Below are 17,026 nucleotides of genomic sequence, written 5' to 3'. Positions count from 1 at the left end.
TTTTACTCACAAGTTTTCTAGCGAATACATTAATAGCTATAAATGAATAATAAAGTACTTAGGATAATCTAATTGTTTTCTATTTTGATTAAATTATTCAAAACAGTCATGTAGAGTTACAAATCTCAAAATATAGAACAATATTAATAGAGTTACACTAGCATGAATTTTAAAATAATTTGAGTATGATATATTTTAAAATTAATAAGAATGATTTTTATATGGGAAATGTCACTCTTTTTTAATGAAAATGTAAAAACTCTCTTGAAGCCACAGATTGGCCTCTTTGAGCATTGTTAGGTAACTGGAATTTGCTCCCTTTTGCTTACATTTATGAGTCAAAAATTCATCTCTGGAAGGCTGACACTGAAAGTCAGTTTTTATTTCCATGGGATACTGTAATAATAATACATGGAAGAGCAAAAGACAACCATTTTCTAGGTGCTGTGAAATGCTTACCTCGTTTTTTCCAGGGGATTCTCCAATTTTGGCTTTAACGTTAAAAAGTCATTCAGGCAGGACTCGGACTCCCAACTGTGTAAATTAAGTGACTTTTTGAAGTTCAGCAGTGAATTGCTTATAAAAATGTATGCAAAAAAAAAAATTGTGGAGATACCAGTTACTGAATTGAAATTCCAAGGTGCCCAGCAAAGGCCATCCTGACATGGCAGCAATCTCAGGCATGAGTAGCAAATGCCAGGGCTTTTGGCCAATCTGTACTGCTATTTAGCTTCTTAAAGTCTGTTTATAAACAGGTAAAACTGGAAAATGAAAAGGAGTTACATGTGGACAAACAATATTGACATTTAAAACTAGTGATTAAGAGTGCAATCTGGCTGTTTGTAGTGAACCTGGGTAAAGGCTAGGTGACCTTGACTAAGTTTCTTAATCTCTCTTTCACTTTCTCTGCACAATGTATTAAATAGGGATAATGATTGTTGCTACCTGATAGGATTGCTGTGAGATTTAAATGAACAATTTAGTCTAAAACTCTTAGGACAGTTCCTAGCATTGTGTACACTCTCAATAATTGTTAGCTGTTCTTATTGTCTCGGTATATAATAGAACTCTTGAGTTTACATGTAAATCACATTTTAAAAAGATGTGCCTGAGTGGCTCAGTTGATTGAGCATCTGACTTCAGCTCAGTTAATGATCTCCTGGTTTGAGTTTGAGCCCTGCCTCAAGCTCTGTGCTGACTGCTCAGAGCCTGGAGCCTGCTTCAGATTCTGTGTCTCCCTCTCTCTCTGCCCCTCCCCTGCTCACACTCGGTCTCTCTTTCAAAAATAAATGAACATTAAATCTTTAAAAAGAGAGAAAGAGAATGAGACTACGTTAAGGTGAATAAAGAAAATAATTCTAGGGGAATCCTTACTCTGGCTATTCTTGGTGTACTGTTCTATTTTCATCAATGGATAATATTCCTGCCAGAAGCCAGGTGGGGAGGATTTCTGAACTGCATGTAAGATTTTCAGAGTGTATGAACCATAAGATCGGTCAATGTTAATAACTATATTTGAAAGTTAAGGAGGTGCCCAGAATTACCAGCATTTTTAGTTGTGGTTTCTGCTTGCCCAGTCCCACATTCTTCAAATAGAATCCATTCAACATCCCACAAAAACATGAAAACTGATGGTCTTCCTTTGCTATCGTACTCTACTATCTAACATCATCACTGAGGGTTTCTAGGTTTTGAGAGCACAGATACGTCATCTGGAGCTCACATTGGAAAAGAGCAAAATTTGCACAGGGCAGGGAGTCCAAGGCACATGGCATATTGATGTGGTGGTTTGAATTTGAGAGTGAGGATGAAAAGGCTAGGGTGAGTGAATATGGTACACTAAGGCATTGGAAAGTTTGGGTGGGAAGTGTTCCCTAGCCTGCCACCAACAGAATGTGGATTGGGTGGAACAAGTGTGGTCTGTAAGGATGTAGTCAGCGAAGACTGGTTTATCCCACAAGGCTTAATTTTAAAGTCGTGAGCTCCAGAACTTGAAGAGTATATGCAGAGAAGAGTCATTTATGACAGACTTACATATGCTTCCTTCCAGCCAGGTCAGGTTATCTGAATCAGGTGCTTTTTGCAAGTTTTTTAGCTTATGATGGTAACTCTTTTTTGCAAGATCTGGCTTATTTTCTTACTGACATGTAAAAGGCATTCTTTCTCCTCATTTATTTTTTAAATTAATTTCAATGCTAATTATAGATTTTTCCTGTTTATATGCCATATTATATATTCATCTGCTCACAAATATGTGCCATATTGTGCCCACAAAGGATATGGTATATCAAAGCATAGATGAATCCTTATAAATCCACAGTCATCCTTAGGGAAATTTCTGTTTGAGTAAATCAGGGTCATTATGTGGCTATCCAAACACAACAACATACTGTTTGATATCCATATCCTCTATATGTATTCTGAGTCTTTTGTTAAAAGCAGAAATTATTAAATCCTGTTTCAACTTATTATTCTGTAATATTCGCAGTATTCTGTTGATATCTTAAAGCAATTACATAGCCCAAATCCAAAATATATGACCATCCTATAATATCAATAAATATGCCTCCAATAGAATGTGTCACTAATGCACAGTCATTGTTTCTAAAATGCAAAACAGTACATGGAGCCCCTTAACTGAGGGTTTCTTCTTAAGACTATAATTCCAACTTACAAATCTATGTTTTTGAAAAGCATATTATTTAAAACTGTGTCCTCCATTGAGACAGAAGAGAGAGTTTACTGAGTTTCAGTATGGGAAGATGAAAAAGTTCTGGAGATGAATGGTAGTGATGGTTGTACAATAGTATAAATGTACTTAATGCTGCTGAACTGTACGGTTTTAAACAGTTAAAATGGTACATTTATGTATATCTTATCACAATAAAATTCTGTTTTAAATTGCCTCCTCTAAACGTAAAGAGCTTTCTAGCATAATTATGGCATTACTTGGTAATTTTAGTTTCCTTGAAATAACTCGATTTTTTTCAATTTTTCAAAAAATTTTTAATGTTTTTATTTATTTTTGTGAGAGAGAGGGAGAGACAGAGCACGAGTTGGGGAGAGACAGAGAGGGAAGCACAGAATCCGAAGAAGGCTCCAGGCTCTGAGCTGTCAGTACAGTGCCCGACACGGGGCTAGAATCCACGAACTGTGAGATGGTGACCTGAGCTGAAGTTGAACGCTTAACTGACTGAGCCACGCAGGTGTCCCAAAATAACTCTAAGTCAAATATGAATATGTAAGTAAGGAGCTCAATAACAAAAAATGTTGGTCAAACTGCAATTCACTAAAATATTTAAGTAAACTAGAAGAAAAGCACTAAAGCATCAGCTAGCAGGGATCAGAAGGATGATCTCTTGATTTTATTCATATCTTGATGACCTTGTAGTTTAATATAATGGGTTTTAGCTTCACTGAAAAGTTTAGAGATGACTTTTTATTGACTTTAGTCAAAGAAAGAGAAGATTATTCAATAAAGACCATAAACATTAAACTTCTGGTATTTGGAAGTTGTATTAGATTGAATTTCAGGTATTATGTGCAGAATAAAGTGCTTTTATTATGATCACTCCTCTTTCAACTCTATATATTTCCAGCTTAATGGCATAATAATAGTATGACTGGGATTTACCAGCCACAGTTATAAATATGTAACATTCATTTCTAGGTAATATATTACACTGTTCTTTTATGAAGAAGTAGTTGCCCTTGATGTAAAAATGGATATTTGATTTGAATAAATGATTCTGGAATTTATGTGATACTCCCAAGTTATTCTGTCCTCTCATATACTGAAATGCTTTTGTGGGATGTCAGAGTTGGATAAATAATAATTGCCTTCCAGAATCTTCAGTATATATGATGGTTATTTTTAGAACCCAGCTAAAAACCTTTGTGACATAAACTCTTTAATTTTTTCCATACCTATTGCCCTAGCCACGATTTATTGAAAGCTGTGTATCCTAATAGCAAACTGGGCTTCCTTCTTAAAATACTAGCCGAAAACTCTCTTCATGTATATAAATGGTGATCCAGTTAGCAAGTTCTTCTTCATGAAATCTGAATGATTTCATTTCTTACAGAGTTCAGCCATACAATTCAAAATTTACAAATATTGTTTCAATTTGCTGAAAAAGGAAAAGAGCACATAAGTTCTTGTGATTAGAATCATCTTAAAACCATAGCACTGGTAGGGATTTTACATTCTAATTTCCAACTGGACTGTAAAGAAGCCAAAAGTCTTCACTCACAGTCCTGGCTAAATGGACACAGGTAGTGAGGTGAGTATGAATTTTGCCCCCAGAAAATCAGTTGTGCAAAAAAATGAAATGAAATGAAATGAAATGAAATGAAATGAAATGAAATGAAATGAAATAAAATAAAATAAAATAAAATAAAATAGCATATATGTTTATTTTCATAAACAAAATTAAATCTTACTTCAAGGTGGGGGAACATTTCATCTCAATTAATCGGGAATTCCCCCACCCTGAGAGCCATTTGAAAGTACTCAGTTCTTACACCACTGGAACAGTAGGGGATGGGAATGCTGCTTTGGTCTGGTTCTCACAGGTCCTCGCTGTGACCCTCCTGTCTGTGCTTATGCTAAGCTTCAACATTGCCCTTTGAATATTTCTGTCCACATTTTCTTCTTCACAGGGCTAGGATTAGGACCTCTAGATGGTCCCAACACTGAGAATATTACAATTCAAAATGAAATTTATGATATTGAGTTCCATTGGATTTCAGGTATTACATGCGCAAGATGTATACTAAGATAAAAACAACTTCTTCCTATGGTTTTTTAAATGCAGCCTTCTTGAAAAGTTCATCACAGCCAAACTTATTTGGAAGGAGGGCCCTGATATAGTGAGTGCCCAAAGCACATGCTTCATCTACCTAGTAGATGGTCCACTGTTGCTGATTCAAGCTTATTGAAAAGTAGTCTAGAGGCCCCTGTATATGAGAATACTTCTAAATGAGTCAGCATTTTTTTCATCCAGCCTGAAAATTCTTTCCTAGCCACTTCATCAGGACATATTTTTTGACTTGTGTTTTCAAACAGTGTCAGTATAAGTGTAGAATTGATCAAACGTTCTCAACAGTCCTTCTCTGGAAAGTGAGTTGGTCAGACACCCAGATGAAATGAGAGGTGACAATGCATCAAAATTTTCTCAGGATAGTCACAGTTTGTATGTATTGTCCCACCATATTTTTTTCTTTTTTTCTCTTTTAATAGATTTAGTAAGATATAATTTATATACCATCATAATTCACCCATGTAAAGTGTTCAATACCATGGTTTTTAGTATATTCACAGGTTTATGCAACCATTACCACAATCAATCTTAGGAAATTTTCATAACCTCAAAAAAAACCCACCCTATACCCTTTAGCTACCACCTCTGTTCCCCATCTGTCTGTCCTCCCCATACCACCTCCAGCCTTAGGGAAACACTAATCTATTTACTGCTTCTACATACTTCCCTACTCTGAACTTTAATATAAATGGAATCATACAGTAGTCTTTTGTGTTTGGCTTCTTTCACTTATCATGTTTTCCCGGTTCATGCATGTTGTACCCTGTATGAGCACTTCATTCCTTTTTATGACCAAATATTATTCCATTGTATAGATCTATCACTTTTGTTTATCCATCCATATATTAATTGACATTTGAGTGCTTCCTTCTATTGGTTATTATGAATAATGCTGCTATAAACACTCATGTACATGTTTCTGTGTAGATCTATGTTTTCACTTCTCTCGGGTATATACCTAAGAGTGGAATTGCTGGGCCATATGGTAACTCTATATTTAATCACTGGAGGAACTGCCAGACTCCTGTCCAAAGTAGCTGCCCCACTTTACAAGTATACCAGCAATATGTGAGTGTTCCAATTCTCCATATCCTTGCCAACACTTAATGTTATTTGGCTTTTTCATTCTGGCCCTACTAGTGGGTGTGAAGATGTATCACTTGGTGGTTTGGATTTGCATTTCTCTGATGAGTAATGATGTCAACATTTTTTTCATGTGCTTGGTAACTATTTGTATATTTTCCTTGGAGAAATGTCTATTCACATCTTTTGCCCATTTTTCAATTGAGATTTTTGTCTTCTTTATTATTGAGTTGTAAGCGTTCTTTATATGTTCTAGATACAGGTTCCTTACCAGATACATGATTTGTAAATATTTTCTCTCATTCTGTGGATTATTCTTTCATGTTGTTAATGGTATCTTTTGAAGCACAACTAAAATTTTTTTGATGAAGTCCAGTTTATCAATTTTTTTTCTTTTGTTGTTCATGCTTTTGGTCTCATAACTAAGAATCCTTCACCAAATCTGAGATCATGAGGATTTATCCCTATGTTTTCTTTTAGTAGTTTTTTGGTGTTAACTCTTACATTTAGGTCTTTGGTCCACTTTGTGTTAATTTTTACATGTGATGTAAGCTGGCATTATTAATCTTGCCTCCTTTCACTCTCAAAATGCTGGATGATAAATGATATGGTCACTCTAGTTAGAGATGAAATAGATTAAAGCTCCCTGACCTATGATAATTAACGACATATAAAAGCAAGAATCATATGGCCCTAAGGAAATATAGAGAAGACAATTTAAAAAAAAAAAAGATAGAATGAGTCAAAGGCTAAGAAGATTGAGCAAAGCTCACAGATGTCTCCTTTCAAAAGTCTACAACTGCTGGTCTTTAAAACCCTGAAGTCCAATTCCTTTTCGATTCCTAGAATATTTTATTCGATTCCTCCTTTTTAAAAACAGTGTGGCTCTATGCCATCATGGTCAGTAGTGTGCCTATTAACTTTAAAATATCAACTCATGGGCAATTTTGTATTTTCTCTTAAAAATGTAAATACATATTTTACAAGTGAATTTCAAAACTTGCTGAAATTAGTAACTAATATTTGCACAGCTACTTTGGTGATGTAAATCTAGGGTTTAAAATAAAAAGTAATGCAGCTAAGTTGAGGGCTATTCCAAATTCTCCGTAGTCTGACAACAGACTTGTCATCTCTTTACCTGTCCTAAGGATACCAATTTAATTATCCTAATTGTTTAAATCCTTTTAAGTAAAGTACAGTAGTGAACGTTAGAATTGATAAAAGATCTATGAGTCAGTTATCAGTTCAACTTAAGTTATGAGTTGACAACACACAGAGTAAACTACTATGTAGAATTTAATAATAATAATGAATTTGGATCTTCAAGAAATATTTTCTCATTTATCTCTCTTAACAACAATTGGATATTTCTTAATCTGTGAATATAGTACTAAAATAGATAAACTTCTGGGACACCTGGGTGGCTTAGTCAGTTGAGTGTCCAGCTCTTGATTTTGGCTCAGGTCCTGATCTTGTCATTGGTGGGATTAAGCCCCAAGTCAGGCTCTGTGCTGGCAGCAGGGAACCTGCTTGGGATTCTCTCTCTCTCTCTCTCTCTCTCTCTTTCTCTCTCTCTCTCTCTCTCTCTCTCTGCCCCTCCACTGCTCATGCACACATACTCTCTCTTTCTCTCAAAAGATAGGCATGTAAAAACATAAATAACATAAATAAATAAATCATCAGTCATCAGCGACTCAGTCAGTTAGGTGACTTCAGTTCTGGTCATTGTCTCATGGTTCATGAGTTCAAGCCCTCCATCAGGCTTCATGCTGTCACCACATCCTCTGTCTCCCACCCCAGCCTGTGCTCTCTTTCTCTCAAAAATTAAACAAACATTAAAAAAATTTTAAAACATAAATAAAATAAAATAGGTAAACTATATTTGAGTGTAAATGAGTCCACTAATCATTGTGTTGATATTTTTAGCCTTCATATATATTTGGACCACTGGATGCTTTGTTTGACTTTGCTCTTATAAGAAAAAAGACCATATTTTTGCCTCCACAAACTTGGGTTATTTGAGGATTCAGTATATAGAATTCTTTTCCTGCCTTTTGGCATCTTATTATCCAAAGATTAATATTCCAGTCAGACAAAAACTGGTTTCTTCATATTTGTTTGGTGTTGTCCCTTGGGGCTGAAAGAGATGTAACAACCAAATATCTATTTACCAAGACAGGCAGTTATTGTTTTGTTGGTTCTGTCAATCTTTTTGTACCTGTGATTATTTCATAAAAAGTATTTTGAATGATGTTACATGCCTATCAATTTCAGAAACAGCTCTGTGGAGCAGAACACAAATGGAAAAAACTTAGCCAGTGGAACTCTGGATTGTTTTTGTTAGTTAACAAGCTCTGAGAACTTTGAAATTGTAAAGTGATTTTAAATTAGTCGTGAATCATCTCTGTATCAGAAGTTATTCATTATTGTATTATTCTATCCATTTTCAAAATGAGTCCATTCATTTGGTCATATCAGACAACCAGTAGGGATGGAAAATCATAGTTCACATTTCCCTATTGCTCATATACTTAGGGGACAGTGTTACAGATATCAGGACATGGCGGGGATATTCTTCCTCTTCCTCATGCAGTCATTCAGTGTCCTAGCTAATGCAAATGAGTGACCTGTAAAAGGAGTATGCAGGGTAGGTGGGATGAGAGTCACTACAGAGGTGAGCCTCCCTTCCTTATGACAGTTTGTGTCATCCTGTGGGGGTTCCTTGGCAGAAACAAGGTTAGAAACTATTGCTCTTGGGATAGTCCAATAAATATAGACCAAGTAGTACAGATCTCCTGAAAAATATGGAAAACTTGTGCCTGACTAGAGGTGTTCCAAGTCAATGCTTCTCAAACTTAAAAAGGCAAGTTCTGGTTCAGGACTCTCGGGCAGAGTCGAGTACTGCAGAACACTGTGTTTTCTGACAAGCTCACAGAGAATGGGATGCTTCTGGTGCAGGAACTACAGTGAGTAACCAGGGCTGTGTGGTTCAGGCTTGCCGTGGGCCCCTCAGGGTACAGGAGTCAGAAGGTGAAAGAACATGGGTGAAGGCAGGTGCTTACTCCTGTGAACAGAAGGGGCAAGGAGGAAACTCCAGTGTGCACAGAGGGAGAGGCACTAAAGATGGAAGACTGATAAACACTGAATCCCTGGAAAATCTTCAAAGATGAGAGCAGACTTGTTTTAATTGAGAGAAGATCTGTTAGAAGGTTTCCAGTGCTCACAGAGGTAGGTGAGAAAGATGATTTATGCAGCGGCATGAAAGACAAGTTCAGCAAAACTTTTTGAATGACATGTAGGAAAGAATTTAATGTATCAAATTGCAGTAATGTCATGTATGGAAAAGCACTCTGTGAAACAAAGCTCTACTGAAATATAGGACACTGGCATTAATACTAATAGCCTTAGTCAAGCCAGTAGGCATGGCACTGGGGGTCAGATCAAGGTTATCACCAAGGGTACTGAGGAAAGGAGATTGGAGAAGTGGGGCCAGAGAATGGACCACTGGCTTTAAGGTCGTGAATGGAGGAGAGGGAGTGGATGAATGTGATGACATGATCTCTTGCTTAGGGAAGAACTGAAACCAGGGAGTTTAAGGAACCTTAAATTTCCCTTGGACCTGATCCTTCATTTTATGGATGAACAAACTGAGGTCTAGAAAAACTAAATTATGTGCACAAAGTCACTCAGCAAGTAGGGTACAGAGTAGTGTCTTCCTTTAGGACTGCCAGATTTAGCCTATAAGGAGACAGGATGCCCAGTTAAATTTGAATTTCAGCTTAAAAATAATTTTTAGTATAAAAATGTCCAATGAATACCTCTAGTGAAGCAAAATATTTGCGACATACTAAAAAACTTATTTATTGTTGATCTGAAATTCACATTACTGGACATCATATATTGTTTCTGGAAACACTAGATTCATTGGCAATCCAGTACTTTTTGGTAAATAGAGATATAGGAAAGATGAAGAAGATACATTGAACTTGTATTTAGAATATAAGATCCATTAGGGCATACATTTCTATGTATTTATTATCTGGAGATTCTCCAGAATCTAGGTCTGTGAATAGCACTCAGTAAATATTTACTGTACGTGTGAATGAAGGTATGGTAATGCTAAAAATATTGTGCCAAGTAGGATGCCTAACATACAAAAGAACAGAACTAAGATTTAGTATTTGTTCATAAACATATTCTATGTGTCTGATATTTTTTCAGCAGAACATTCTTGAGCAAACTTCTCAAGAATGTTCACTATGGAAAATAAAGTACAAAGAAAAGATAAGACTTTGAAAATGAATTTTTGAGTCATATTAGAGCTTGAAAATTCTGTATTGCTAGTTTACTTGAATTTTCAAGAGTAATTCTGAGGATTTTAACTGATTAATAATTCAGGATTGAAGTATGGCATGTAGCACAAATTGATGTGGTTTGGAATATATTTCTGAAAAAATAAACACTCCAGGGCTCATTTTTCATCAAAGGGAAATAGGACAGAGGAGCTGATTGCTGGAACCTGGCCACAGCTTCCCTGCAAGCAGGGTGGGTGCAGGTGGAGTTTATCAGTCCTCTTCATCTAGATCTAAATCAGTGCTGAGGGAACTGATTGGGTTCATCCCTATTTAAGCACCTTTGATATGGCCACAATCTTGTTGGATTTCTTAAACTGACACTTGGGGTAGAAAAGGATTTGATGAAGCACAAGAATAACTGTCACTTGTTAAGGATTTACTGTGAGCAAGCATGCATCCAGCAGGAACCCATTTAACCTTGTAAGGAAGGTATTATGATCCCCATTTTTCAGATGAGAAAATTGAGGCATACAAAGATGAAGTAACTTAACACAATAAGTGGTAAAAATGGTTAAAAAAAACAAAAAACAAAAACCAAAAAAACAAAAACCCTTTCCATTGGGCAACGATGCAAATCAGCTTATTCTAAGAATACCAGAATCCTGCAAAATATATTGCCTTATTTTACCAAAATAATCATCATGGAAAATAATTACAAGTAGATCATATTACCATGAATCAAGCTTTGGCTTTGCATGAAGTTAATAAACATCCTCTAACCAAAGTAAGTCATCAGTCCAGTGATTTAGTTCTAGTCTCATATTTTCTCTCACCCTCTGCCTTCATCAGGAGGGCGATGCACCGCATCTGCATTTTCTCATTGTGCAGTTATCATCGTGCTGGGGTCTATCTGTTGGTGTCTGGGCAGGCAGCAGATGGTACATTCAAGCAGGTAATTGAGGAGAGCTTAATGAAGGCGATATTTTCAAAAGTGTGGACAGGGTTAAGAGAACAAATGGGAGAGAGAGAAGGGCCAGGAACTAGCAACAGCTGGAATCAATTACTGTCCCTTGACCCTGAAACAATGAGAGAAGAGAGCCATTGCCAGAAGCCAGAGACAGGTGCAGCACAGCAGAAGGACAACCAGCAGGCAAGGAGCTGCTATCTTCTAGGAAGGGTGCAGCCAGTTTGTTGCCACCAGAAAGAAGTAAATCCAAACAAAGTCTAGGGTGAAAATGACGTACACAAACGCCTGCCTTCCCACTCTTCTTGTAGTCTAGTCTCTTACTGGTAGCCAACATGAACTAACTGAACTCAAATGGAAGCCAGAGGACAAGGGAACCACTGATCTAGTCCACAAAGGTCAGTCTCCCCAGGGCACAGAGCAGGGTGGAGAATGGGACCTATATGGCTCTGGAAGGACAGATGGAAAATATCCATTGCATAGTGCTTTACTGCCATGGTTGCATAGCCTAATAAGCCTACTTTCTCTTTTCTTGCACTCTTCTTTTCCACATTCCTTTTGTCTTCCAAGTTCTCTCTCTGGCAGATGTCTCCTCTTTGCTCTGCATGGAGGGCTGCTAGTCTACTTCTTGAATTTAAGTGATGTTACCCTGGTGCTGGGCCCCATTTTTATGGGGCTCCTAGTGCTTCCCAACTCCATCTCCAGGTCCACTGAGGAACACATACTCTGGGGCAGATCTCCCTGGTCATCTGATTCCTTGGTTCTCTGATTTGACTAGGGAAGCCTCTCTTCCTTGTTACACCATTGGCAATCTGTTTCCAGATACTCCAGAGCATTGAGTTCTAAAGGCATTTCCTTCAAATGGCTACCTTCCTAGGAAATTAATTAGCCTCTGTCTTTACACAGTGCCTGATTTCCTATGGCATTTCTGCCTCCTGGAGCAGCCAAGTCCCTAGTATTTATTACCCAGTAGAAACCACAACTCATGTGGCACAGCCTGGAAGCACTGCAACTGAAAGAACATAGTCTAACAACAGGAAAGGGTTTTTTTCTTCTTCCTCTTCTTTTTTGTTTGTTTTTACTTATGTTCCTAGAATATTAAGAAAAGGATACATGAAACAGTATTCAGGAAATTCCCTTTCCCTTCCCTTCATCAGTTTTCTCACCCTCTCTCAGTTCCTTCATCATCTTTTCTCTGGAGTCTCCCCAGCACCTCCCCCACCTCTAACCCACCTGTCTCCCTTCTTCCTCCTCTTTCCCCTTTCTTTCATTTCTAGACCACAGAAGTCCCACAGCAAGACCACAGAGAACTTGCCTGGCAACAGAACCTGACTCTGAGGTAGAGAAGGGAAAGAAACTGAGCTGGTAGAGGTGAGACCCTTCTCAGTAGATAGAAGATGAGAAAGGCTGGGTGCATTTCTGCCTGAATAATGTACCCTTGCCAGTGTGAGGATCATGATGGAGTGAGAACAGCAGCACTGAAAGGTATCAAGACTTTTAAACTTTAAACAACTTGATAGTTATGGCATATGAATTACAGACTCATAACCAAAGTCATTTTCCATCTGTAATTATTACAGTGGCTGCCATTCATTGAGTGCTTGCCCCATGCCAGGCGTTTTACCAAGGATTTTAATATATTTATCTCTAAAGTTCGAACCAAATCTATAACGTACTGGTGCCAGCCTCCCTTTGCAAATGAAGAAATTGAAATGCAGAGCCATGATTTGAACAAATTGTGACTCTAAAGCACATCCCTTTTCATTAACAATGGCACTAGTACAGTAGCTCCCAACAGATGAACAAATACTGTCACCAGTCCTTGTGCTATCATGCATGCAGCATTTTTAATCTTCACATCAACCCAGTGAGGTAGTAGGGTTGTTAGCACCACTCTATGGATGAGAGTCAGAGACATGAAGGCACCCTGTTGGCCACACAGCTAGTACTCTTGAGAGTCACACGTGAACCCAGGTCTGTTGGACTCCAGATGTGTTCTCTTAATGACTGACCTGTACTCCAAAGATGCCTGCTTTATAATATTATATACGAGGGACAGAGTGGTGTTATTAATATAGTAGCTTGTTAGTTATTAATTTCTAGGATAACTCTGTGTGGGTGGAGGCAGGTATTTCTAAGAGTTGAGAACCAACGTGACAGGACCTGCTGTAATATGGCTTGCAGCAGGTGCAGGTCAGCTGGTGAATGCTAGGGTGGGGCAACATACTCCATGCCAGCATTTTGAAATAGAGAAATTTGGGGTTCATGAGATGAGTCAAGACAATGACAAACAGCAACTGACCCTGTGAAACAGAAACCAAAGAATAGATTACAATACACAGGTCCCTCCACTTGATGTTTACTAGTTAGCCCATTTCTTGAACAGCAATCCAATAATAATCATCATGTCTCAGGGGAGTCTCCCCTATAGTTCAGGTCATTTCCTTCATGACTGGCTGTATGACTGTGATAGTTTTTTTTTTAAATATTATTTATTTATTTTCATCTAAATGTTTTTAAAGTCTAGTATAGTTAACATACAGTTTTATATTAGTTTCAGGTGTACAATATAGTGATTCCACAATTCTATATATTCTGTGCTCAAGATAAGTGGACTCTTTATTTTGTGTGTACATATATTTGTGTATATGTGTGTGTATGTGTGTGTGTGCACACACTTCATCTTCTTTATTCATTTATTTCTTCATGGACACTTGGGATGCTTCCATAATTTGGCTATTGTAAATAATGCTGCAATAAATACAGCGGTGCAAATACCTTTTTGAATCAGTGTTTTAATATTATTTGGGTAAACACCCAGTAGTTGACTGTGATAGTTGTATGGAAGACGAGTCCTGATACTGAAATTAGTCTATAAATTCTGAAATGAATAAAATATGGAGATGTATTGATAAAGCAATACAAGTGTTGGCTTAACTAGTCAGCTGCCTCATGAGAGAATTAGAAAAAACAAAAAGTAGTTCTCAGAAGCCCACTCATGAACTGTTACATAGACTTCAGGTAATTTTCCAAGGTGTATATTTTTAAATAAAATTTTAGTTGTGTTAGATGAAAACCATCAACTTTTAGCAGATTAAGATAATTTTTAATGTTTAAATATAATATTTGTTGGGTGATTTCTACGATGATTTCATGGAGTGTTTTAGGGGAAGGCAAGTTGAGGGGTCTGTGGTTTTGGGATCAAGGAAGGTTGTCATAAATCATACAGTTAAAACATTGATCTCTCTCCCAGCCTATCATTCACCTTCCTTACCTTCTGTTTCTCCTACTGTCAAATTTTACCCTGAAGAAGTTAAGACTCAGAGACACAAGTGTATAAAAGAGCACTTAATAAGACCCAAATCCTGAGGCCAATTTCTTCCCCCAGGCCAATTTCTAATGTAAATCCTTCCTTTTCCAGGTTTTGGTGTCTTTTTTTTTTTTTTTTTTTTTTTTAATTTCTATCTCATCTGAGGCATTGTGCCAAGCACTCAGAGTATACAGACCATGAAGTACTCCAGAAGCTCACAGGCAATTTTCTCTTGAAAAGTGGCTCCCAATGCAAACTGGTGCAGCTGCTGTGAACAGTATGGAGGTTCCCCAAAACGTTAAAAACAGAACTACCCTACAATCCAGCAATCGCACTACTAGGCATTTACCCAGAGAATGCAGAAACACTAATTCAAAGGATTACATGCACCAGAGTGTTTACAGCAGCATTATCTACAATAGCCAAATTATGGAAAGAGCCAAAGTGTCTATCAACTGATGAACAGATAAAGAAGATATGGGAGATATATAGACATAGATATAGATATAGATATAGATATAGATATAGATATAGATAGATATAGATTAGATATATAGATATATGATGGAATATTTTTCAGCCATAAAAAGAATGAAATATTGCCATTTGTGATGACATTGTTGGAGCTAGAGAGTATTATGCTAAGCAAAATAAGTCAAAGACAAATATATGATTTCATTCATATGTGGAATTTAAGAAACAAAACAAATGAGCAAAGGGAAAAAAAGAGAGCTGCAATCCAAAAAACAGACTTTTAACTATAGAGAACAAACTGAGGGTTGCTGGAAGGGAGGTGGGCAGAGGGATGGGTGAAATAGGTGATGGGAATTGAGGAGTGAACTTGTCGTGATGAACACCAGGTGTTGTATGGAAGTGTTGAATCACTACGTCGTATACCTGAAACTAATACTACACTGTATGTCAACTGGAATTTAAATAAAAACTTAAAAGTGGTTCCAACACCATACCTCACTGACACTGTGGCTGCTGGTGAACAATTCAGATCCTCCTCCTGGAGGAGGCTAGTGGAAACCAGGAGGAGATCCTCCTCCAGGAGGAGGCCTGTGGAAACCAAACCTCAGTACCTGGGCAGGTACAGGGAGGTCTGTCTTCTTAGAGCCATTGAGGGGAACCGCAACATGAACAGAACTGATGGTAACATGATGAGATGATAGGAGCAGTGGTGTAGAAAGGGAAGGGAATGTGAAGAAGGGCTGGCCTCGACTCCTTTCTGATTATTAGAAGGCTGCAAGGCACAGCCTCCTGCTGGCCTTTGATGCCAACTAAAGTAGAACATTATACATGCTGATGCTGTGTGTGGTTCATCCTAGTTATCTACTTTTGGTTTGGAATCTACTAACAGCTTCTGGGCTGGCTAAGTTGGTAGAGCATCTGACTCTTGATCCCATGGTTTGGAATCTACTAGACCTATTTCTTGCTCAGTATAGTTTGCTATTGAAAAACATGTAATGTTTAGCATCAGAGGATGAAATTAAGTGTTAGCTCTATATAGGCTAAGCCTAGCACTTTAAATTGACTCATTTGTAGGTAGTATAAAATGGTGCTGTCCATACAGTCAAGATGATTGCAGTTACTACGCTCGCATTATATAGTCCATGAATGCGTACTGACTTCCATTTCTCCTTTTGCAAGATTATATAACTATTGCACTTTTAATTAGGAGGGTGATGATGCTGATACCAAGGAATTCAATGCAATGAACTTTTTATTATTAGAGATAAAAATTAATCCTCAATTCCTTTGGCCTTTTAATTGTTTAACTGTGGAATCAGTCAAATGTGGAGGCTGAAGAAGCACCGAGGGATAATGTAATTGCAACTCTTCAAACAATTGTATCTGTCTGGAGAATGAAGATTGATGATCTGGAAAATAGATCTCATTGTTTCAGCAGTAGAATTATGGGTTTTGCCAGTGGCTATTAAGAGAGATTCTCTGGGAAACTTTTTACCAAAAGAAAAAAAAATGATACTTGTGAGATGAAGGAAATTTAATTCAGACACTTTTCATTAAGAAAGGCCAGAAACTCCAATTCCCAAGTTCATAGTTGACGAGAGGCCCCAGAGCAGTAATTATCCATTTTTCAAGTTTCCTGATAGAAAGCTCTTCAATTAGATATAGACAAGGGGAAAATTATGGTAAAAGGAAGGGTAGTTTGTCCTTTCTAAAGAGCACTAGGAAAATAGAGACTATATAACAATGTTAAGAGATAATTATATTAAATGAGTTAAGCACTTTGAATTATCTTAAAAGATGTTAAATTACTTTCAGTATTGCTATTTCACTTAAAGTGCGTAAAATTTTAACTCTGAAAATAAACTTGCATTCAGTATTCATTTATGTTCCCTAAATTCTCAGAAAGGATGGGTTGCCTTGGGCATCCTTGGATATCCCTTGGGGAAATAGGTTATTCTGTGGATGAACTAGGTAGTGTTTTTTGTTCAAAGTGCCAGTGAATATTTGAAATGTTGATTCAGTATATTTGTCATGCTGTTAGAAAGATTGATTAGTTGTCTCACTTGTTGATTCTAAT

General features: G+C 37.2%; 1 protein-coding gene across 4 annotated transcripts in view; it reads left to right on the top strand.

The window, feature by feature from the left end:
• ZNF385B (zinc finger protein 385B) overlaps positions 1-17,026 on the top strand; it is a 415,410-nt gene that overhangs the window by 164,263 nt on the left and 234,121 nt on the right. The window lies entirely within an intron of this gene.

This window comes from Herpailurus yagouaroundi, unplaced genomic scaffold (genome assembly GCF_014898765.1).
Source record: "Herpailurus yagouaroundi ecotype Mexico unplaced genomic scaffold, PumYag 140, whole genome shotgun sequence".
NCBI lineage: Eukaryota > Metazoa > Chordata > Mammalia > Carnivora > Felidae > Herpailurus > Herpailurus yagouaroundi.
The sequence above is the reverse complement of the archived record's forward strand: the minus strand, read 5'-3'. Positions and strand labels throughout refer to the sequence as shown.